This window comes from Capra hircus, chromosome 2 (assembly GCF_001704415.2).
Source record: "Capra hircus breed San Clemente chromosome 2, ASM170441v1, whole genome shotgun sequence".
Lineage (NCBI taxonomy): Eukaryota > Metazoa > Chordata > Mammalia > Artiodactyla > Bovidae > Capra > Capra hircus.
In genome coordinates, this window is record NC_030809.1 from 102311370 (window position 1) to 102335148 (window position 23779).

A 23779-nucleotide genomic window follows, 5' to 3' on the forward strand; every position below is an offset into this window, starting at 1 on the left:
TTGAACATCTGGAAGTTCACGGTTCACATATTGTTGAAGCCTGGCTTGGAGAATTTTGAGCATTACTTGGCTAGCGTGTGAGATGAGTGCAGTTGTGTGGTAGTTTGAGCATTCTTTGGCATTGCCTTTCTTTGGGATTGGAATGAAAACTGACCTTTCCAGTCTTGTGGCCACTGCTGAGTTTTCCAAATTTGCTGGCATATTGAGTGCAGCACTTTCACAGCATCATCTTTCAGGATTTGAAATAGCTCAACTGGAATTCTATCATCTCCACTAGCTTTGTTCGTAGTGATGCTTTCTAAGGCCCACTTGACTTCACATTCCAAGATGTCTGGCTCTAGATGAGTGATCACACCATTGTGATTATCTTTGTCATGAAGATATTTTTTGTACAGTTCTGTGTATTCTTGCCACCTCTTCTTAATATCTTCTGCTTCTGTTCGGTCCATACTATTTCTGTCCTTTATCGAGCCCATCTTTGCATGAAATGTTCCCTTGGTATCTCTCATTTTCTTGAAGAGATCTCTAGTCTTTCCCATTCTGTTGTTTTCCTCTATTTCTTTGCACTGATTGCTGAAGAAGGCTTTCTTATCTCTTCTTGCTATTCTTTGAAATTCTGCATTCAAATGGGTATATCTTTCCTTTTCTCCTTTGCTTTTCGCCTCTCTTCTTTTCACAGGTATTTGTAAGGCCTCCCCAGACAGCCATTTTGCTTTTTTGCATTTCTTTTCCATGGGGATGGTCTTGATCTCTGTCTCCAGTACAATGTCACGAGCCTCATTCCATAGTTCATCAAGCACTCTATCTATCAGATCTAGGCCCTTAAATCTATTTCCACCATCCAAGGAGTGGTGGCTGCGCTGGCACAGGAGGGCCTAGAGGAGCTATCCCACATTGAACCTCAGGAAGGGCGGTGGAGATACCCTTCGTCCAAGGTAAGGAGTAGCGGTTACACTTTGCTGGAGCAGCCGTGAAGGGATACCCCACACCCAAGGTAAGAGAAACCCAAGTAAGATGGTAGGTGTTGCAAGAGGGCATCAGAGGGCAGGCATACTGAAACCATACTCACAGAAAACTAGTCAATCTAATCACACTAGGACAACAGCCTTGTCTAACTCAATGAAACCAAGACATGCCCACGGGGCAACCCAAGACGGGCGGGTCATGGTGGAGAGGTCTGACAGAATGTGGTCCACTGGAGAAGGGAATGGCAAACCACTTCAGTATTCTTGCCTTGAGAACCCCATGAACAGTATGAAAAGGCAAAATAATAGGATACTGAATGAGGAACTCCCCAGGTCAGCAGGTGTCCAATATGCTACTGGAGATCAATGGAGAAATAACTCCAGAAAGAATGAAGGGATGGAGCCAAAGCAAAAACAATACCCAGTTGTGGATGTGACTGGTGATAGAAACAAAGTCCGATGCTGTAAAGAGCAATATTGCATAGGAACCTGGAATGTCAGGTCCATGAATCAAGGCAAATTGGAAGTGGTCAAACAAGAGATGGCAAGAGTGAACGTTGACATTCTAGGCATCAGCGAACTAAAATGGACTGGAATGGGTGAATTTAACTCAGATGACCATTATATCTACTACTGTGGGCAGGAATCCCTCAGAAGAAATGGAGTAGCCATCATGGTCAGCAAAAGAGTCCGAAATGCAGTACTTGGATGCAATCTGAAAAACAACAGAATGATCTCTGTTCGTCTCCAAGGCAAACCATTCAATATCACCATAATCCAAGTCTATGCCCCAACCAGTAATGCTGAAGAAGCTGAAGTTGAATGGTTCTATGAAGACCTACAAGACCTTGTAGAACTAACACCCCCAAAAGATGTCCTTTTCATTATAGGGGACTGGAATGCAAAAGTAGGAAGTCAAGAAACACCTGGAGTAACAGGCAAATTTGGCCTTGGAATGTGGAATGAAGCAGGGCAAAGACTAATAGAGTTTTGAAGAAAATTCATTGGTCATAGCAAACACCCTCTTCCAACAACACAAGAGAAGACTCTACACATGGACATCACCAGATGGTCAACACTGAAATCAGATTGATTATATTCTTTGCAGCCAAAGATGGAGAAGCTCTATACAGTCAGCAAAAACAAGACCGGGAGCTGACTGTGGCTCAGATCATGAACTCCTTATTGCCAAATTCAGACTTAAATTGAAGAAAGTAGGGAAAACTGCTAGACCATTTAGGTATGACCTAAATCAAATCCCTTATGATTGCACTCATCTCACACACTAGCAAAGTAATTCTCCAAATTCTCCAAGCTGGGGTTCAACAGTACATAAACTGTGAACTTCCAGATGTTCAGGCTGGATTTAGAAAAGACAGAGGAACCAGAGATTAAATTGCCAACATCCACTGGATCATCGAAAAGGCAAGAGAATTCCAGAAAAACATCTATTTCTGCTTTATTGACTATGCTGAAGACTTTGATTGTGTGGATCACAACCAAATGTGGAAAATTCTGAAAGTGACGGGAATACCAGACCAGCTGACCTGCCTCCTGAGAAATCTGTATGTATGCCAAGAAGCAACTGTTATAACTGGACATGGAACAACAGACTGGTTCCAAATTGGGGAAGGAATACATCAATGTTATATACTGTCACCCTGCTTATTTAACTTATATGCAGAGTGTACCATGTGAAATGCCACACTGGATGAAGCACAAGCTGGAATCAAGATTGCTGGGAAAAATGTCAATAACCTCAGATATGCAGATGACACCACCCTTATGATAGAAAGTGAAGAAGAACTAAAGAGCCTCTTGATGAAAGTGAAAGAGGAGCGTGAAAAAGTTGGCTTAAAACTCAACATACAGAAAACTAAGATCATGGCATCCATTCCCATCACTTCATGGCAAATAAATGGGGAAACAATGACAGACTTCATTTTCTTTGGCTTCGAAATCACTGCAGATGGTGACTGCAGCAATGAAATTAAAAGACACTTATTCCACGGAAGGAAAGCTATGACTAACCTAGACAGCATATTAGAAAGTGGAGACATTAATTTGCTCCATCTAGTCAAAGTGAAAGTGAAGTCGCTCAGTTGTGTCCAACTCTTTGCGACCCGTGGACTGTAGCCCACCAAGCCTCTCCATCCATGGGATTCTCCAGGCCAGAATACTGGAGTAGGTTGCCATTTCCTTCTCCATCTAGTCAAAGCTATGGTTTTTTCCAGTAGTCATGTATGGATGTGAGAGTTGGACTATGAAGAAAGCCGAGTGCCGACGAATTGATGCTTTTGAACTGTGGTGTTGGAGAAGACTCTTGAGAGTCCCTTGGACTGCAAGCAGATCCAACCAGTTAATCCTAAAGGAAATCAGCTCCATCTATTCATTGGAAGGACTGATGCTGAAGCTGAAACTCCAATACTTTGGCCACTTGATGCGAAGAAGTGACTCATTTGAAAAGACCGTGATGCTGGGAAAGATTGAAGGCGGGAGGAGAAGGGGAAGATAGATGATGAGATGGTTGGATGGCATCACCAACTCGATGGACATGAGTTTGAGCAAGCTCTGGGAGTTGGTGATAGACAGGGAAGCCTGGCGTGCTGCAGTCCATGGGGTCCCAAAGAGTCAGACACGACTGTGCGACTGAACTCAACTGAACTGAACGGAGGAGCTTAGGGGATGCAACTTGATTAGAAGATGAGGGCTAGGAAACTTACTTTGGAGCTGTGTTTTCATTAGCACGCTTGATATTTCACAGGGATCTTATGGGTATTTGACGAAGCTTGAAATCAGAGACTAATGAAACTACTGGAGTCAAATTCCAGCAGTCAAATTCTTCCCTACCTGTCCTCCATCAAGCCAAACCTCTTGGCTCTACCACTGTGAATGTTTGAATATCCTGCTTACAGGAGCAGAGAAGAGATGATAGGTAGGTTGGTCCTGCTGTGTGAAATTTACTTGAGCTTAATACCAATTAAATAACTCGCTCTGTTTGACATTCTATTTTAATCTTCTTGTCAAATCAATGTTAGCATGCTAATATCTCAGTTTCACTCAATTTCTCAGTATCTATGATTTAATATTCTTAACCCAAATTCTGTCTTCAGATATTCACATATATTTGGAACTTACTTAGTCTTTAATTAAAATTTTACATGATATAATGAAGTAAATGTTCTCTTCATGATGTGCTGAATATAATGTAGGTGCCCAGAGTCTTTAATTAAACTTGACTATTTAGGGGTCCTGATAAAATTATGGGGATTGTATGTTTTTGGTTTTTCTAGTTTTTATGGTCCTTAATATATATTGATTTTATTAGAATTTTATCTGAATGTAGACGAGCAGATTCATGGTTTCTCTAAGAATTTAGAGCTAATAAAGCACATACCATATGATCAGAAACTATTCTGGTTTATTTGTGTGAAATGTTCCTTACATCTTAAGGTAATTATTTTTTTTCCTGGATTTCTTGTTCATAAAATCATTGCAGTGTTTTATATACTAGTTCAAACTGTAAAAAAAAAATTCAAATAGACTAGGGCTATATTTTACAAATATTATATTTTTATAAATTAGAATACAATGTGGTTGTGAGAGGAATGAGACTTTTCTATATACTGTTATAAAACCATATTCAAGTGCTAGAGTGAAGAGTTAAAAACTAGCTTGAAAGCTGAGCATTTATGATTTCATAAAATTTTGCTAAAAATGTACACATGTAATTATGCATGCTTAAAATAAAAATCTAGAAGGAAACACACTTATATATCAAACTGTTACTAATTAAAACTAACATATTGAAGACATTTTATTCTAGGCTAGTTATAAATGTTTTGTATGTATCATTTAAAATAGTCCCACAGCAAGCCTATGAATTATTATTATCTTGATTTTGTAGATGAAACTGAATTAGAGAGATGACGTAACTTGCCAAAAACACTTCATTATTTAACACTATCTTTGGGATGTGACTATTCAAATGACTCTTACTTCTACTTTGTTTATAGTCTATGCTGGAATTCTCAATGATGAGTGTGTATTACTTTTACAGTTATAAAAAGTAAGAAACATATTTTTCATTTGGGGAAAAAAGATTTCCACCAAAGAGGAAATCAATGAGAAATACCTGGTTTCAGTTTACCAGCTATGAAACATTGTTTAGAATGTAAGAAAACATACTTGAAAACCTATCTTACTGAGTCTTTGAAAATCCATTATTTTTTTAAATAAATTCAGTTTAGATCCCCAAATCTCCACACAAATAACTGAATAAAAACTCAATATATTTTAAGTCTTCACATGCTAGTTCTATCTTTTCCTAAAAACTTTTACAATGAGCTTCAAAGTATGTGAAGTCTTCATTTTAAAATTCGTTATACAATTTTTAAAACACACAGCATCAATACGATGAAATCACTAAACAATTACAAAGATCATGTTGGTGTTAGTTCATTTGTGTTAATGGATTCGTATGAAACAAAGGACAATCACGTTTGGGAAACTATGCAATAGATAGTGTTCTGGGTATCTATTGCTATGTAGCAAACCACCCCCAAAAACTGAATCATTGATTATTATTTTGCATGGTTCTGTAGGTTAAATTCTAAGATGACTTGTTCAAGCTTATGTTCCTTCATGTTTCAGTTGGATTTCAGTTATGATTGCAGCCACCTAAAGGCTGAACTAGATTGACTATCCAAGATGGTGCACTTTACATGGCTGGCAGTTGAAGCTGGCTGATGGTTGGGAGCTTAAGTAGAGCTACTGACTGGAATGCTTACATGGATCTTCAAGTGGCTTGGGCTTCTCAGAGAATGGTGCCTTAGTTTATAGAGGAAGCATCCCAAGAATGAGTGTTTGGGTGTGAGCTTTACAAGAGGCAAAATGTGGAAGTTGCCAGGCCAATGACAGGCTAAGTCTGGAACTAGGATAGCATTATTTCTTTCAAAGAGGTCACAGGTTCACCTATATTCAAGAGAGTAGAGAAATAGGCTCCCTCTTTGATAGGATAGTGGCAAGAGATGGAAGATAGGAGAGATATTGGGGCAGCTATTTCTGGAAAATGCAACTTGCTGCAGTTGCTTAAAAAGCAAACTTCACCTAGTATTTGCAAAATATATTTGATGCAAAAAAAGTTATTCTGTTATTGACAAGTAAAAGTTAATAAACTCTGGGATATATGATCTTGGTTACCACAGGTTATCTCTTTCCAACTGATAGTGTTGATTAAAAAATAAAGCTGACTAAGCCTCTTTCCATTTCTGACTGTCCATTTTTCTGCCCTAGTGTTTTTTCTTTTCCTTTGTTTTGATTGCCAGTGATTGGGAAATGGAGTATGCAGATTGGGAAAAAAAGTGTTGGCAATAAAGAATGAATCCACAAACAGAAATTTCTAACTTAGCAGGTACTTGCTGTTGACCTACAAAGTTAATAATCAAGAGGAAAGATCATTTTTTGTATATAACTGGGTCAATAGACTAAATCATTGTACCTTATACTTTCTAAAGACCTTTCATGTGTATTTCTTGTTTTGAACCTGAATCACACTCATTTTATGGCTCAGAAACCTGAGAGGTTTAGGAAAGGCAGAGGAACCAGAGATCAGATTGCCAACAAGTTCGATCATCAAAAAAGCAAGAGAGTTCCAGAAAAACATCTACTTCTGCTTTATTGACTATTCCAAAACCTTTGACTATGAAGATCACAACAAACTGTGGAAATCTCTTCAAGAGATGGGAATATCAGAACACCTGAACTGCCTCCTGGGAAATTTGTATGCAGGTCAGGAAGCAACAGTTAGAACTGGACATGGAAAAACGAACAGGTTCCAAATCTGGAAAGGAGTATGTCAAGGCTGGATATGGTCACCCTGCTTACTTAACTTATATGCAGAGTGCATTATGCTAAATGCTGGGCTGGATGAAGCACAAGCTGGAATCAAGATTGCTGGGAGAAATGTCAATAATCACAGATATGCAGATAACACCACCCTTATGGCAGAAAGTGAAGAAGAACTAAAGAGCCTCTTGATGAAAGTGAAAGAGGAGAGTGAAAAAGTTGGCTTAAAGCTCAACATTCAGAAAACTAAGATCATGGCATCCATTCCCATCACTTCATGGCAAATAAATGGGGAAACAATGGAAACAGTGACAGATTTCAATTTCTTGGGCTCCAAAATCACTGCAGATGGTGACTGCAGCCATGAAATTAAAAGATGCTTACTCCTTGGAAGGAAAGCTATGACCAACCTAGATAGCATATAAAAAAGTAGAGACATTATTTTGCTGACAAAGCCCCATCTAGTCAAAGCTATGGTTTTTTACAGTAGTCATGTATGGATGTGAGAGTTGGACTATAAAGAAAGCTGAGTGCCAAAGAATTGATGCTTTTGAACTGTGATATTGGAGAAGACTCTTGAGAGTCCCTTGGACTGCAGGGAGATCCAACCAGTCCATCCTAAAGGAGATCAGTCCTGAATATTCATTGGAAGGACTGATGCTGAAGCTAAAACTCCAATACTTTGGCCACCTGATGCAAAGAACTGACACCTTGGAAAAGACCCTGATACTGGGAAAGATTGAAGGCAGGAGGAAAAGGAGATGACAGAGGATGAGATGGTTGGATGGCATCACCGACCCAAGGGATATGAGTTTGAGCAAGCTCCGGGTGTTAGTGATGGACAGGGAAGCCTGGTGTGCTGCAATTCATGGGGTTGCAAAGAATCAGACACAACTGAGTGACTGATCTGAACTGAACCTGAGAGGTAAAATAAGTTAATTGATGCCATTAAAGTCATTTAGCTAGTAATGGAGAGTGAGACACAGGTCTTCTGTCTTTAAGTCCCTCCCCTTTGCATCACAGTACCTTTATGGGCTTTTACTGCCAAAACTGAAGAGCAGGGAAGAAACAAAATGAAGAGTGGGTAAGGGTGAAGACAGACATGTGATTTGGGGTAAATAACTTGATCTTTTTAACCTAGAAGAGAAAAATGCCTTCCAAGTATAATTGTTGGGTAGATTAAATATAAAGTGTAATAAAATCAGAGAGGTGTTATTTCCTACTCCTATTACAACAATTACCATTATGATTACTTAAAGTGACAATGTGGTACAGTAGATAAAGCACGGATCTAGTGTCTATTTTTCAGTGGAATCAGTACAAATTTCTACACTGTTTAAGGCAGAAAGCCACTGCATGAGAATAGTCTTCTATTAAAATTACCTGGGAAACTATTGTTGAGCTCTGACCACATATTAGTCATATTTGGGCTTCCCTGGTGGCTCAAAGGTAAAGGATGCGCCTGCAATGCAGGAGATGCAAGAGATGTCAGTTCAATCTCTGGGTCTGGAAGATCCTCTGGAGAAGGAAATGGCAACCCACTCCAGTATTCTTGCTGGGAAAATACCATGGATGGAGGAGCCTGTCAGGCTATAGTCCACAGGATCCCAAAGAGTCGGACGTGACTGAATGATTAAACATGCAAACACAAAAAACAGTTTCTTCAACCTCAGAAGACTGCACTACGGATAAAGCAACTTCTCAAGTCTCAGTAGCCCATTCCAAAAAATGGCTTACTTTTTGCTCCTATTAAATGTAGAGTAAAGCAGCTGTGGGTTTTCATTTGCTCTACTTCTATATCCTTCCTTATTCCAGGATCCAGGCTAAAAGGGACTATCACTATTTGAGGCACATTGTTTTCACAGTATGGGAAAATTCAACAAGTAAACCACATAATAGCTTTTAAAACTTTTGTTCAAATGTGATATATATCACTTACACTCATATTTCATTAGCCTAAGATGTATTGTACAGTTAAGTTCAACATCAAAGTGACAAGCATGCTTAATTCTTCTGCAGGAAGATGATTAAATAATTAGAAACAATCAAACAGTATATTATAATGCAAGACAGGAATCTTGTGACTACTAAAGTGAAAATGTCTGGGGGCAAAAAAGTCTGAAATATTTTTAAGTATTCGTTTCTTACTGCCTAGCACACAGCTTCATACTCTGTAGGTCCTCATTAAATATTAATAGATGAATTCATGACACTCACAAAGATTCACATGCAGCAAAACCTTGCACTGTGACCCTCTATCTCTCCAAGCTCCAAATTGAAGAAGCAATGATTAAAATTTAAATTTTTGTTGTTAACCTAGATATGTATTAAAATATACTCAGAAAGTGGATAAGACACCCTTTATATGACTGCAATCATAATGGAGAGCAAGCTATTACATGTAATTAAGTGAAATTAGAGTAGTTAGTTCATTCATTCAGTTCAGTTCAGTTCAGTTGCTCAGTTGTGTCCAACTCTTTGTGACCCCATGGAGTGTAGCATGCCAGGCTTCCCTGTCCATCACCAGCTCCCAGAGATTACTCACACTCATGTCCACTGAGTCAGTGATGCCATTCAACCATCTCATCCTCTGTTGTCCCTTTCTCCTCCCACCTTCAATCTTTCCCAGCATCTGAGTCATTCATTCAACAAACAGGTTATTAGAGCTTTCTACCTGCCAGGCATTGACAAAAAATTGTATTTAAGGATGAGTAAGACTCAGATACAGCCCTTGCCCTTGAGTTGTAGTGACACTTCAGCAGGTTCATAGCAAGACTGATGGTGAAAAGTTTTGCAGATTAATTTGTTGATTTGATTTTGAATTTTCAAACTAAAGTGAGGGAGGTATGTTTGTGTAGGGATATAGAATTATTTTAATTAATCTGCTTTATTTGGTGTTTTATTTGATATTTATTTTAATAAATCTATTTCTTTTAGGTTAGGTCCACCTAACCTAAAGAAAATGTTAATTTTTTCTAATGTCCCTAAAAATAGGAGGTAACATTGTGTAGAGAGATATCTCAAGGATGCTTCTTAAATCATGAGCAAAATTATCTTTATATTATAGGAAGCAACTATTTATAAGCATATGTGTTTTAAACAAAGAGATTTCAACCTTGAAAATCTGCATCATTTTGTGAAGGGAATTTTAAACTATTTTGATAAGACATATGTATGTTCAGAAAGAATAACATGGAGTGCTTTAATTGGCACTTTCTTCTGCAAAGAGATCATATTCAAGAATTTTCCATTTCCTTTTCTTTTCTTAACATAAGAAGACATATCTCAGCTATATACCCAAGAGATATCTAGAGACTAATGAGGGTGTAGAGTGAATACTGGTGGAAACAAAAGGAATGTTTCCAAACCTAACTTAAGCATTAAGAGCCAGAGAATTTAAGGAACTAGATTCCAGAATAATAGGCATTTTTAAAAGAACTCAATTACAAGACCACATTTAAAGAGCTCTGTATTAAACAACCTTAATGAATCATTTGAAGAAAAATCAAAGAGTCAGCTGTGAATTGAATATAAGTTGATGAATAAAATTAGAGTTTCCAAAATCTCTTCCTAATTAACAACCTATTACAGAAAACAGGTGGGTTTTTTGACATTCAAATTGTTTAACAAGCTATTAAAAATTACAAAAGACATATTAGTTCCCTGACCAAACAGTTTTACATTTAAAAAGTATTCTTAAATGTGGCTTATTGCTTTAATTGTGGGATTTGTTTCTGTGGTTATTGACATGACATTTGATTTGCTGATAAGAAATAACACACACAATGCTTTTAAAATTACTGTAACTTGAGGTTATTTACTTAGATATAGATATCTTTAGCGAAGTTTATAAGCAGTGCCTTTAAAATAAATGCGTTTCCCCCTCATATACTACAGAATAACTTTGGACATAAAGAAGATCCAAAATTAGGTTATTCATCTTGCATGCCCACAGCCAAGTGAGGACTGTGCTGGGGCTGGTATTCACAGGGACACTTGCAGTGTGTGCCACACAGGGACCCTGCACCCCAGCAGCTGAGCTGGGGCTGCTTTTCCTCCTCACAAGGGCTTGAGCTGGGTTTTACTCTTTCCAGTTGGCTCTCCCATCTCTCTACCATAAGATGACAGTGCTCTTGATCTGAGTCACCTGTCTATATTCTGGGTCATTTCTGCAAAGGCTTTAACTCTCTCCTTCCTTCTATCTCTCTGTCACCTCTGCCAGAACTGGAATGAAACCCAGCTTAGGTGAAAATCAGGAGAATCCCACTCTCTCCCTCAAGCTGCAATTACCCCCTGCAGAACATAATGTATTGGGTATTCCACATACCATGGGCTATGGTATGAATGTATGCTTTGAGTACAAAACTCAAAATCTGAAGAGAAAACCCATATCAAGCTATATTAATTAGTGAGTAAACTGTGGAATATAAGTTAAATAAGCAGGGTGACAATATACAGACTTGACGTACTCCTTTTCCTATTTGGAACCAGTCTGCTGTTCCATGTCCAGTTCTAACTGTTGTTTCCTGACCTGCATACAGATTTCTCAAAAGGCAGGTCAGGTGGTCTGGTATTGCCATCTCTTTCAGAATTTTCCACAGTTTATTGTGATCCACACAGTCAAAGGCTTTGGCATAGTCAATAAAACAGAAAGAGATGTTTTTCTGGAACTCTCTTGCTTTTTCCATGATCCAGCAGATGTTGGCAATTTGATCTCTGGTTCCTCTGCCTTTTCTAAAACCAGCTTGAATATCAGGGAGTTCACGGTTTATGTATTGCTGAAGCCTGGCTTGGAGAATTTTGAGCATTACTTTACTAGCATGTGAGATGAGTGCAATTGTGAGGTCGTTTGAGCATTCTTTGGCATTGCCTTTCTTTGGGATTGGAATGAAAACTGACCTTTTCCAGTCCTGCGGCCACTGCTGAGTTTTCCAAATTTGCTGGCATATTGAGTGCAGCACTTTCACAGCATCATCTTTCAGGATTTGAAACAGTTCAACTGGAATTCCATCACCTCCACTAGCTTTGTTCGTAGTGATGCTTTCTAAGGCCCACTTGACTTCACATTCCAGGATGTCTGGCTCTGGATTAGTGATCACACCATCGTGATTATCTTGGTTGTGAAGATCTTTTTTGTACAGTTCTTCTGTGTATTCTTGCTACCTATTCTTAACATCTTCTGCTTCTGTTAGGTCCGTACTATTTCTGTCCTTTATCGAGCCCATCTTTGCATGAAATGTTCCCTTGGTCTCTCTCATTTTCTTGAAGAGATCTCTAGTCTTTCCCATTCTGTTTTCCTCTATTTCTTTGCACTGATCGCTGAAGAAGGCTTTCTTATCTCTTCTTGCTCTTCTTTGAAATTCTGCATTCAGATGCTTATATCTTTCCTTTTCTCCTTTGCTTTTTGGTTCTCTTTTTGTCATAGCTATTTGTAAGGCCTCCCCAGACAACCATTTTGCTTTTTTGCATTTATTTTCCATGGGGATGGTCTTGATCCCTGTCTCCTGTACAGTGTCACAAACCTCACAGTGTCAGACTTTATTTTGGGGGGCTCCAAAATCACTGCAGATGGTGATCGCAGTCATGAAATTAAAAGACGCTTACTCCTTGGAAGAAAAGTTATGACCAATCTAGATAGTATATTCAAAAGCAGAGACATTACTTGGCTGACTAAGGTCTGTCTAGTCAAGGCTATTGTTTTTCCTGCAGCCATGTATGGATGTGAGAGTTGGACTGTGAAGAAGGCTGAGAGCCAAAGAATTGATGCTTTTGAACTGTGGTGTTGGAGAAGACTCTTGGGAGTCCCTTGGACTGCAAGGAGATCCAACCAGTCCATTCTGAAGGAGATCAATCCTGGGATTTCTTTGGAAGGAATGATGCTAAAGCTGAAGTTTCAGTACCTTGGCCACCTCATGCGAAGAGATGACTCATTGGAAAAGACTCTGATGCTGGGAGGGATTGGGGGCAGGAGGAGAAGGGGACGACCGAGGATGAGATGGCTGGATGGCATCACTGACTCGATGGACGTGAGTCTGAATGAACTCCGGGAGATGGTGATGGACAGGGAGGCCTGGCGTGCTGTGATTCATGGGGTTTCAGAGTCGGACACGACTGAGTGACTGAACTGAACTGAAACTGTGGAAGATATGTTTACAAATGTCTGTGAGCAAAGCCACTTCAGTCGTGCCCAATGTTTTGTGGCTCCATGGACTGGAAAGGGTGAATTTAAATCAAATGAACTCTATATCCACTACTGTGGGCAAGAATCCCTTAGAAGAAATGGAGTCACCATCACAGTCAATAAGAGTCCAAAATGCAGTACTTGGACGCAATCTCAAAAACAACAGAATGATCTCTGTTCATTTCCAAGGCAAACCATTCAGTATCACAGTAATCCAGGTCTACACCCTAACCAGTAATGCTGAAGAAGCTGAAGTTGAATGGTTCTATGAAGACCTACAAGACCTTGTAGAACTAACGCCCAAAACAGATGCCCTCTTCATTAGAGGGGACTGGAATGCAAAAGTTGGAAGTCAAGAGCTACCTGGAGTAACAGGCAAACTTGGCCTTGGAGTACAGATTGAAGCAGGGATAAGGCTAACAGAGTTTTGCCAATAAAACGCACTGGTCATAGCAAACACCCTCTTCCAACAACACAAGAGAAGACTCTATGCATAGACATCGCCAGATGGTCAACACCAAAATCAGAATGATTATATTCTTTGCAGTCAAAGATGGAGAAGCTCTATACAGTCAGCAAAAACAAGACCAGGAGCTGACTGTGGCTATTTCACATCCTAAAAGATGAAAAGTGCAGCTATGAAAGTGCTGCACTCAATATGCCAACAAATTTGGAAAACTCAGCAGTGGCCACAGGACTGGAATCAAGATTGCTAGAAGAAATATCAATAACCTCAGATAGGCAGATGAGACCACCCTTACGGCAATTTCCTTATTGCCAAATTCAGCCTTAAATTGGAGAAAGTAGGGAAAACCACTAGACCATTCAGTTATGACCTAAATCAAACCCCTTATGATTATATAGTGGAAATAACAAATAGATTCAAGGGATTAGATCTGATAGAGTACCTCAAGAACTATGGACAGAGGTTCATGACACTGAACAGGAGACAGTGATCAAGGCCATTCCCAAGAAAAAGAAAGGCAAAATATTTGTCTGTTGAGGCCTTAAAAAAAGCCAAGAAAAGAAGGGAAGTTAAAGGCAAAGGAGAAAAGGAAAGATATACCCATTTGAATGCAGAGTTCCAAAGAATAGCAAGGAGAGATAAGATAGCCTTTCCTCACTAATAAATGTAAAGAAATAGAGGAAAACAATAGAATGGGAAAGACTAGAGATCTCTTCAAAAAAATTAGAGACACCAAGGGAACATTTCATGCAAAGATGGGCTTGATAAAGGACAGAAATGGTATGGACCTAACAGAAGCAGAAGATATTAAGAAGAGGTGGCAAGAATACACAGAAGAACTGTACAAAAAAGATACTCATGACCCAGATAATCACGATGGTGTGATCACTCACCTAGAGCCAGACATCCAGGAATGTGAAGTCAAGTGGGCCTTAGGAGGCATCACTACGAACAAAGCTAGTGGAGGTGATGGAATTCCAGTTGAGCTATTTCATATCCTAAATGATGATGCTATGAAAGTGCTGCACTCAATATGCCAGCAAATTTGGAAAACTCAGCAGTGGCCACAGGACTGGGAAAGATCAGTTTTAATTCCAATCCCAAAGAAAGGAAATGCCAAAGAATGTTCAAACTACCGCACAATTGCACACATCACTTCCCTGGTGGCTCAGAGGTTAAAGCATTTGCCTCCAAAGCAGGAGACCCAGGTTCAATCCCTGGGTTGGGAAGATCCCCTGGAGAAGGAAATGGTAACCCACTCCAGTATTCTTGCCTGGAGAATCCCATGGACGGAGAAGCCTGGTAGGCTACAGTCCATGGGGTTGCGAAGAGTCGGACACGACTGAGCGACTTCACTATACTCACTCACACACTAGCAAAGTAATGCTCCAAATTCTCCAAGCCAGGGTTCAACAGTACATGAAATGTGAACTTCCAGAAGTTCAAGCTGGGTTTAGAAAAGACAGAAGAACCAGAGATCAAATTGCCAACATCTGTTGGATTATCAAAAGAGCAAGAGAGTTCCAGAAAAACATCTACTTCTGCTTGATTGACTATGCCAATGCCTTTGACTGTGTGGATCACAACAAAATGTGGAAAAATTTTAAAGATGTGGGAATACTAGACTACTGACCTGTCTCCTGAGAAATCTGTATGCGGGTCAAGAGGCAAGTGCTAGAACCAGACATGGAACAACGACTGGTTCCAAATTGGCTAAGGAGTACATCAAGGCTGTATATTGTCACCCTGCTTATTTAACTTATATGCAGAGTACATCATGAGAAATGCTGGGCTGCAGGAAGCACAAGCTGCAATCAAGACTGCTGGAAGAAATATCAATAACCTCGGACATACAGATGACACTACCTTTATGGCAGAAAGCAAAGAAGAACTTAAGAGCCTCTTGATGAAGGTGAAAGAGGACTGTGAAAAAGTTGGCTTAAAACTCAACATTCAGAAAACTAAGATCATGGCATCTGGTCCCATCACTTCATGGGAAATAGATGGGGAAATGGTTCAAACTGTGACAGACTTTATTTTCTTGGTTTCTGAAATCACTGCATATGGTGACTGCAGCCATGAAATTAAAAGCCACTTGCTCCTTGGAAGAAAGGTGTGACTAACCTAGACAGCATATTAAAAAGCAGAGACATCACTTTACCAACAAAGGTCCGTCGAGTTAAAGCTGTGGTTTTCCAGTAGTCATGTATGGATGTCAGAGTTGGATTATACAATTGAGTACTGAAGAATTGATGCTTTTGAATGTGTTGAAGAAGACTTTGGTGTTGAAGAAGACTCTTGAGAGTCCCTTGGACTGCAAGCAGATCCAGCCAGTCCATCCTAAGGCATCTGTCCTAAATATTCATTGGAAGGACTGATTCTGAATTTGAAACTCAAATACTTTGGCTACCTGATGCAAAGAACTGACTCATTGGAAAAGACCCTGATGCTGGGAAAGATTGAAGGTGGAAGGAGAAGGGGATGGCAGAGGATGAGGTGGTTGGATGGCATCACCAATGCAATGGACATGAGTTTGAGTAGGCTCCAGGAGTTTGCGAGGGACAGGGAGGCCTGGTATGCTGCAGTCCACGGGGTCGCAAAGAGTCAGACACAACTGAGTGACTGAAGTGAACTGGCCTGTAGCTCACCAGGCTCCTCTGTCCATGGGATTCTCTAGGCAAGAATACGGGAGTTGGTTGTCGTGCCCTCCTCCGGGGGATCTTTCTGACCCAGAGATCAAACCTTCGTCTCTTATGCTTCCTTCATTGGCCGGCAGGTTCTTTACCACTAGCTCCAACTGGGAAGCCCCTATGATTACAAATAATATATGCCAAAATTTTACTCAAACTTGAGTATCATTTTATGTACTCCACTTTTTATATGTCTTACTCAAATTTGGAGTTCATAAAAAATAAAGCTTGCTTTGAAATTCTTATAACCAAAGCTCTGTTAAACAAATCATTTTATAGATATCGTGAGGTCTTTGAGTTATTTTAGATAAAGTTTAGTCTGTATACAGGCTAAAATATATAAGCAAAAGAAGTCAATAGTGTTGGGGTAGGAAATTCACAAATAAGAACTAAAAAATAACTATACAGAGATGAATTTTGGGGAGTTCATACCCAACCCTAAACTTTTTCTTTTTGCTTTGATCCACTAAAGGCAGGTGCAAGGGAATAAGAATAAAGTGCATGAAGTTCTGATACAAACCTAAAATACAAAACAAAGTGTTTTTGTAAAAGAGCTGTAGAAGTCTAAAAGAATAAATAGATGGTCTACAGGTAGGAAAGGTACAAAAGCCTTTTGAAGTCAAATGGCACAGATGTCATGGAACCAGAGCATTTTAGAACTCATCATATTTAGGCTCTTTAACTAACAGGAAGAATCTGAACCAGTGAATTTAAGGAAGTAAACTCCAGAGTAATGAACAATTTTTAAAGAACTCAATTATAAGACCAAGTTGAAAGAATTCCATATTGAAGAATCCTAATAAACTGCAGAAAAAATCAATGTGAGTCAGCTGTGATTAGCAATGGCAGAAGTAGCAATAAAGGTGCTGAATTATGCCAGAAGCTGCCTAAAATACTTCTAATATTTACCATTACTCCGAACCAATATTGTTATTTGCCAACATTTTAGAATGTTGAAAAGCAAGGAATTAGAAAACAAAAGCTACCCTCTTTATTAGTTTATCATTTCTATGACTTCACACTTCACTATAAAGATACTCATAACCATTTGATAACATTTCCAAATTGCCCAACTGTTTCCTTTGTGTCATCACCATTGTCAGTCTTTGTTGTAACTGCTTTAAAATTGAGGCTTCATTGAATGCAACATGAAAACATATGGGACCAATGAAACGATGATGATATTTATATTGCTGGGGTAAGGAAGCCATCCAAAATGTGACCGCATAGACTGTATAGCTGTATAGCTGAGTTACAGTTGTGTCTATTTGGACAATGGTAGGTAAATGGTGTGTGTGTATAACTGAAATACATTTCTCAATGATATTTAATATATGGAATTTGAATTGTGTGAACATAACTTATAATGCAGAATTGTTTCACAGAAGTGTATTGGTTACCAAAACAGGAAAGAACTTGTCCTGTTCTTTAAAAATGACAGCCACTCCGGGCATTTGTTATAGCTTTCTAAAATAATTTCTGGCATATAACTTTGTCTGCGATGATTCTCTTTGGGGGTAAACTCCAAAAAATGGTGAGGATGCCTAATATAAGCATAATCTTTGCGTGGCAACTAGCCAGGAATTTGTTTCCCAAATTCAATAAAGTCAATGCCAAATTTTATTGCGACAAAATTTATGAATCAAGGAACCAAGGTTTCCTCTGTGTTTGGAAGAGTTAACATTCCTGAAGCATGTCTCTGCTATTTCAACATTTCTTGTGAATGAAAGGCTCTGGTCTTAGAGATGTCTGAGCTGAAAAGATTTTTCACCTCCCTGCAAGAAGGGAACTTGCAACTACAACATCAGAGCAGCGGCAAAAGTAGCACACCACTCTGGCCTCCAGGAGAATTCATGAGAGAGTAGAAGCTGTAGGTTGAAAGGGAAGGCTGTTCACACTTGGCCAGGCTGGGACCACTGGGACCATCTGGGAATCAGCATACAGCTGGGTGACTAGCAACCAAGATTACAAAGAGGAGAGAGGGACAAAAGACATTACGAGATGCCCCAGCTCTGTTTCACCTTTGTGTATAAAAAGATGCCATCAATATTCAAGGTTAGGAATATCATGCCTTTGAATTACTGAAGCCAGTCAAGTGTGAAAAAGTAGTTTTTTGAACACATAGTTTTAATGTCTATATCATACTTTCAATACTGAAACTGAAGGATAAAACCGATAAAACTAACTGGATTTCCTGAGCCGTTTGTTCTAAATAGAAATTCTACTTTGCAAGTAATTGTGACTTAGATATTAGAGAGTTACAGAAAATTAAAGGGGTTGTAATCAGACTTCTTAGAAGGTGACTCTCAAGGCAACGGCTCATTCTCTGAGTCACCCTTCTTGAATAATTAAGTATGAGGCCATATTTTCCAGTATGTGTTTCTGTAAGGTTGTCTGCTCTTAAAATGGAATGATTCTTACAGAAAAACCAAGGTAATCAGGCAACTCCATACTTAAAATATAGAATTGGAATAATATTTTTTATAACTTAGAAATAATGATAGTTCCACTGCCTCTTAATTTTCACAGCATCAAATGTTTTTGCTCAGTAGGCGATTTCTCTCAGATTCTGTAATTTTTATTTACATTCTAGCAAGACCATCCTTGGGCTTCCCTGGTGGCTCAGACAGTAAAGAATCTGTCTGCCATTCATGAGACCCAAGTTTGATCCCTGGGTCAGGAAGATCCCCTGGAGAAGGGACTGGCTACCTACTCCAGTATTCTTGCCTGGAGAATTCCATGGACAGAGGAGCCTGGAAGGCTATAATCTATGGGGTCTCAAAGAGTCGGACATGACTGAGTGGCTAACACACACACAAGATTACCTTATGCATCTAATTTATGTTAAAACCCATGCATCATATGATGTATCATATAATAGGTATGCCCTCCCTTCTCTTTTCCATTTAAGCACTTCTCTTTCCTTCTATTTATTTATATTTTTGCTATAGCTGTTGCTTTTTCTATGAAGTAGTAGTTGTCATTGTTGGTGAAAAAACAGAATCTCATTTCCTTTAAAACAATTCTAAAATTTTTATGTGAAAAATAAAAATTTGCCCTTTCATTGCCATTAATTAAAATGTATTATTGATTCATAATGTGGGTAATTTTATTAAAATATTGCTCATATACAATTAAAGAGTTAGGTAACTGAGACAGGCTTTAGTTGTAAGGATATGGGTTTCATAGTGTTCAGACAGCTCCTTCAATAAATGTTGCTGCCTGAACATTGAACCTATCTCTTACATGGAGCTTGGTTGTCCTGGGTAGTATTCTGAACTGGCTCAGCAGTGGCTTGAGGGTAATTCTGAGCTGCTGTGCGAAGGCAAAATATAAAGGAGTGAATATTTTTGGTGTTAACTACCGAGAGAAAAGACGTCCATTCTTAGATGTCACAATGTGGGAGGCAGACTAGTCTCTTTGTTGGCTTGGCCCCGGGCTTTGAGAAAGCTTAAAATATTGCCAAGTGGTCAGAGAAGGGTGGCCTCTGCCAAAGAGAAGCAGCTTCCTGGGAAATTTCAAATGGAAGGGGATCTTGCAAACTGGTAAGGTCTTCAGTGTCTATGTCATTTGCTTTGTCTTGCCCATGTTGCTGTTCCTGGGTCCTCAGTAAAGTCTAATTTAATTATTGTTAGCATTCAGGACTTCTCTGACGGTCCAGTGGTTAAGAATCTGCCTTCCAAAGTAGAGGACGTGGGTTTGATCCCTGGTTGGGGAAGTAAGATCTCATACGCTATCAGGCAACTAAGCTCACATGCTGCAACTACTGAGCCCAAGAGCTGCAGCTGGAGAAGCTCATGCACCACAGCTAGAGAGAAGCCCTCGCATTGCAATGAAGACCCAGTGCAGTCAAAATACATAAATATAAAACATATATTAAATATAAAATATATATTAAATATAAATAAATAAATATTCTGCACAAACTCAGCCCTTTTAGAATCCATGTTTCAGCTGGGTGTCCACACCTGTGACTCACAGCCTGGTGGGACCATGGAAATAGAGAGGAATGCTTGTCCTGGTGGAGAGCCTACTGCTATTGCTAACATTTGAGGATAAGGGTAGAGCTTTGGTCTTTCTTCAAACTGTCACTTATCTGACTCAGAAACACAAGGTCACTTTTCACAGAGTAACTATTTTCAACGCTTGTAATTTAAGTGACTGCCACTAAATGAAAGATGGCATATTCACTGAGCTTAAATGTGCAGTGATAAGCACCTCCCAGGCAAGGACAACTGACAAGGATTTGAGTTTGGTCTCTGCCACATACTATCTGAGGAAACTTGCTTACTTCATCTAAGAACTCAGTTAATACTCCCTGGTGGGTGGTTTTCAGCATGAAATCATGTAATGACTTACAGGAAAGTGCTAAACACATAAATACTATTTAGTAAGAAACAACTGATAAAAGTTCTAAGGCATGCAGGCATTTACATTTTAATTACACTATCTCATATTATATTATTTATTGATTAACACAATATGGAAATTTATACACACACTTTTCAGTGATGGTTTTATTTGCATGGCTTAGCACATAAGGTGATTATGCTTTTCTAGCTAGTAGTAAAGCTGGGATGAAATGGCATAAATCTATTAGATAAAAAAATGTCTTCACAAAGATTCAACAACTTCCTGTGCTGTGTCCTTGAATTTCCCAGATATGGCTGCTTACCTACTATTCTTTAAAAAAAGAAGTAAAAACTCAGGTAAAAGTTCATAAAGTGCAAACTAGAAAAACTAACTCGCATGCTATTAGATGAAAATATATAATTAAAGTTCAGCAAATGAGATTATTTTAGATATTAAGACTTCATGGCATTGTCTCCTTATGGCTATAGACATTAGTTTCTGTATCTAAAATCTCTCAAGTTAAAAAAGAATTAATTCCTAGTTCTTTCTTTTCCCCTTAACATTTTCTTGTGCCTAGTGTTTACAACAATGATTTATTGTGGAATTATTTAGTAAATATATTTTCCAAAAAAAACCCCAACTATTATTATTAGAGGTTTAACAATTTATCTAGGATAAAATTTTCATTTGTTAACAGCAATAGAGAATTAAAGTTCAAAATTACTTTCTTTCATAGCTTAACATTTATAAATTGCATTTTCTTTTACAACCTCTTCTCCACGTACAATCTATTTTAAAATAATTATTACTAACATGATACTTCTTTGATCCTGTTTTTACACCTCCATTTTTATCTTTTCTTTTTTTTTAAACTTCCTTTCCAGAATCCCTATGTACCATGGCTAGAACTTGCATTTTTTTCTACCTGATTTATAGATATGACCCAGAGAGTTTAAATGGCATGACCCAGGTTAAGGAACAGGGCAAAAATTTCACAGAGGCTGAGTCCCAGTTAAAAGCATTAGTGCAGATCTTGAAAGAGAATTTTCTATTTGCAAATTCTCAGTGAATTATTTTTAGCTCTGCCAACGTGAACAGGCCATGCACACTTGAGGTCTTAAACTGAGGTCCAGAGAGGTGAAAGGGAATTCACCAATCCTTAAAACTGCTTATACAATTGATCTGTTCTGCTTTTCTTGAAAAACCTTGGGAAGACCCTTTGCGGTAAATTTAAAGAAACACTTATACAGGTTATTTTTCCTTATTAGATATAACAGAATATTTTATAAGTGACCTTGATCACTAATTCTTTGTAACATTAAGGATGAGAAGGATTATTGGTTTAGGATTAAGGAAGTACAACATAATATTTTAGCATCTGTAAAATTACTACATGATTTTACTTCTGAGGGTCATTAAGGGCTAGGTCCGCACTCTATTGTTAGCATCCTTGGATCAATACATTGTCTTCTGTACTGAATTTATTATTCCATACTTGATGAGCTCAGAAAATTTATAACAGCTTTCGACAGTCTCCCCAAAGCCCCACCTGGTTAAAATAAGTTGAGCCTTAGGTTAAACATGTTACTGGGAGCAATTTTTATTTCTGAAGGCTAATTCAGCTCAGCGACAGATTAACTATAGCATATCCCCGGAACCTCCAAAGTAATTTGTTTTTATGTACTCAGCTTGGAACCATGCCCGCACTATTAATATTTCATACCAAAAAGTAGGGGCCTCAATACGTCCTTCTGTCAGACTGGCATAATTATTTAGTATATTCCTCCACTGGGATGAAATATGTTTTACATATATTAGTAGCATGCAAAATATCCTGATAAGAAATACCAAAGGATGACAATTTTTACTGAATGGCAAAGTAAGACGGGAAGGAAAAATGGCAGAATTATGCTGCCGTATGAAGGATCTTAACATGTCCCTCTAAGCAGTCACCTGTTGAATGGAGGTTCAGTTACCCTGACGTGGTAGAGTGGAGACTTCTTCCCATGATTCTAAGCTGTACTACGACACAGCAAATCTAACGTCAGTCCTTGGTCTTCCAAGATCACTACAAGGAATGCGGAATTATATTTTAAAAATTTCATCATCTGAAGAGTTTTCTTGATATTTTTAAGTTTGGAAGCAGAAGAGTGGGTAGGAATGTGCTGACACCTTGGATTTAACTCCTTTCTTTATTCTGAGGTGTTTGACCTTGCATAAATTACTGGATCTTTTCTGTTTCCTCATCTATAAAACACAAGGAAAATAAAGGTTTTTGTGGGGATAATAAACAATAATGGTTATAAAGTGCTTAGTATACTAAATAATTAATAAATATTAGCTTATTATTTATTGCTTTAAGATATTATAAGTCACTTTCATCTATCTGGGAACCATGCCCTGCCCTATTAATGCTCACAGTGGAGAACAGAATGTCTTTGAAAGACATTAACCTAAGAGGTCACTGCCTTCTGTGGAGTCCACCAGCATCAACGCTTTCTTCCTGAAAAGAGGCATCTGGTTTGTAACTCTGCATTTTCCCTTTGCACCATATTTCAAATTATTCACTAGCCTCACAGTCAGAACACCTATCTGGATTTATTATATTTTCTAAATCTATTTTTGTATAAAACATGGTCACTTTGTCTTAATCCAATTTTATTTAGGGATAGTATAATATTTTGAAACTTTTCAGGTGCTCTATAAAAGCTTAGTAGGTATTGTCAGCTCATTTATTTATAATAAGATGAGAATGAGGCTTCCTCAGACAGTCCCCTGTGGCCTAGCCTGTGGGCAAAAACGACCTGCCTAAATTGAACGGGTTGTCTTGAAAAATATAATCGTTAAGTACAGGAAGGAAAAATAAGAGACTGTCATTTTGCCACCTTATGTAAACATTTATTCATTAGCTTATTATACATTTAAGCAGGAACCATGTATTAAGTACTTAATAAAGACCAGGCACCTTTTGCTTGAAGCTGCAAAGACAAGACAGTAATTGCCGTTGAAGGGTTTTCATTCTGGTGAGCAAAGCTGAGGGTCAGGAAGAGATCAAACTGTAAGCACCAAAGAGTAACATTTTCATTTCAGCAGCTCTGAGTGAATTAGAGCCATATCCAAAGGAAAAGTGGAACAATTCTACCTGGGTGGTTAAGTGTTGGGAAGTGCCTTTATTGTTCAAATAACTTTTGGGGAGCCTAGACTTAAAAGATGAGCAGAATTTTCTCAGTTGAAGGGAGACAGGGTAATCCAGGCATTCAAAAGATACAGTCTATCC

The 23779-nt window shown here is 38.6% G+C and overlaps 1 protein-coding gene and 1 non-coding gene across 3 annotated transcripts in view; one reads left to right on the forward strand and one right to left on the reverse strand.

Moving 5' to 3' along the window:
- The window catches only part of KCNH7 (potassium voltage-gated channel subfamily H member 7), a 528547-nt gene that overhangs the window by 186153 nt on the left and 318615 nt on the right, over nt 1-23779 (reverse strand). The window lies entirely within an intron of this gene.
- TRNAW-CCA lies at nt 14617-14688 on the forward strand. Its single transcript has one exon. It is a non-coding gene; the product is annotated as a tRNA-Trp (tRNA).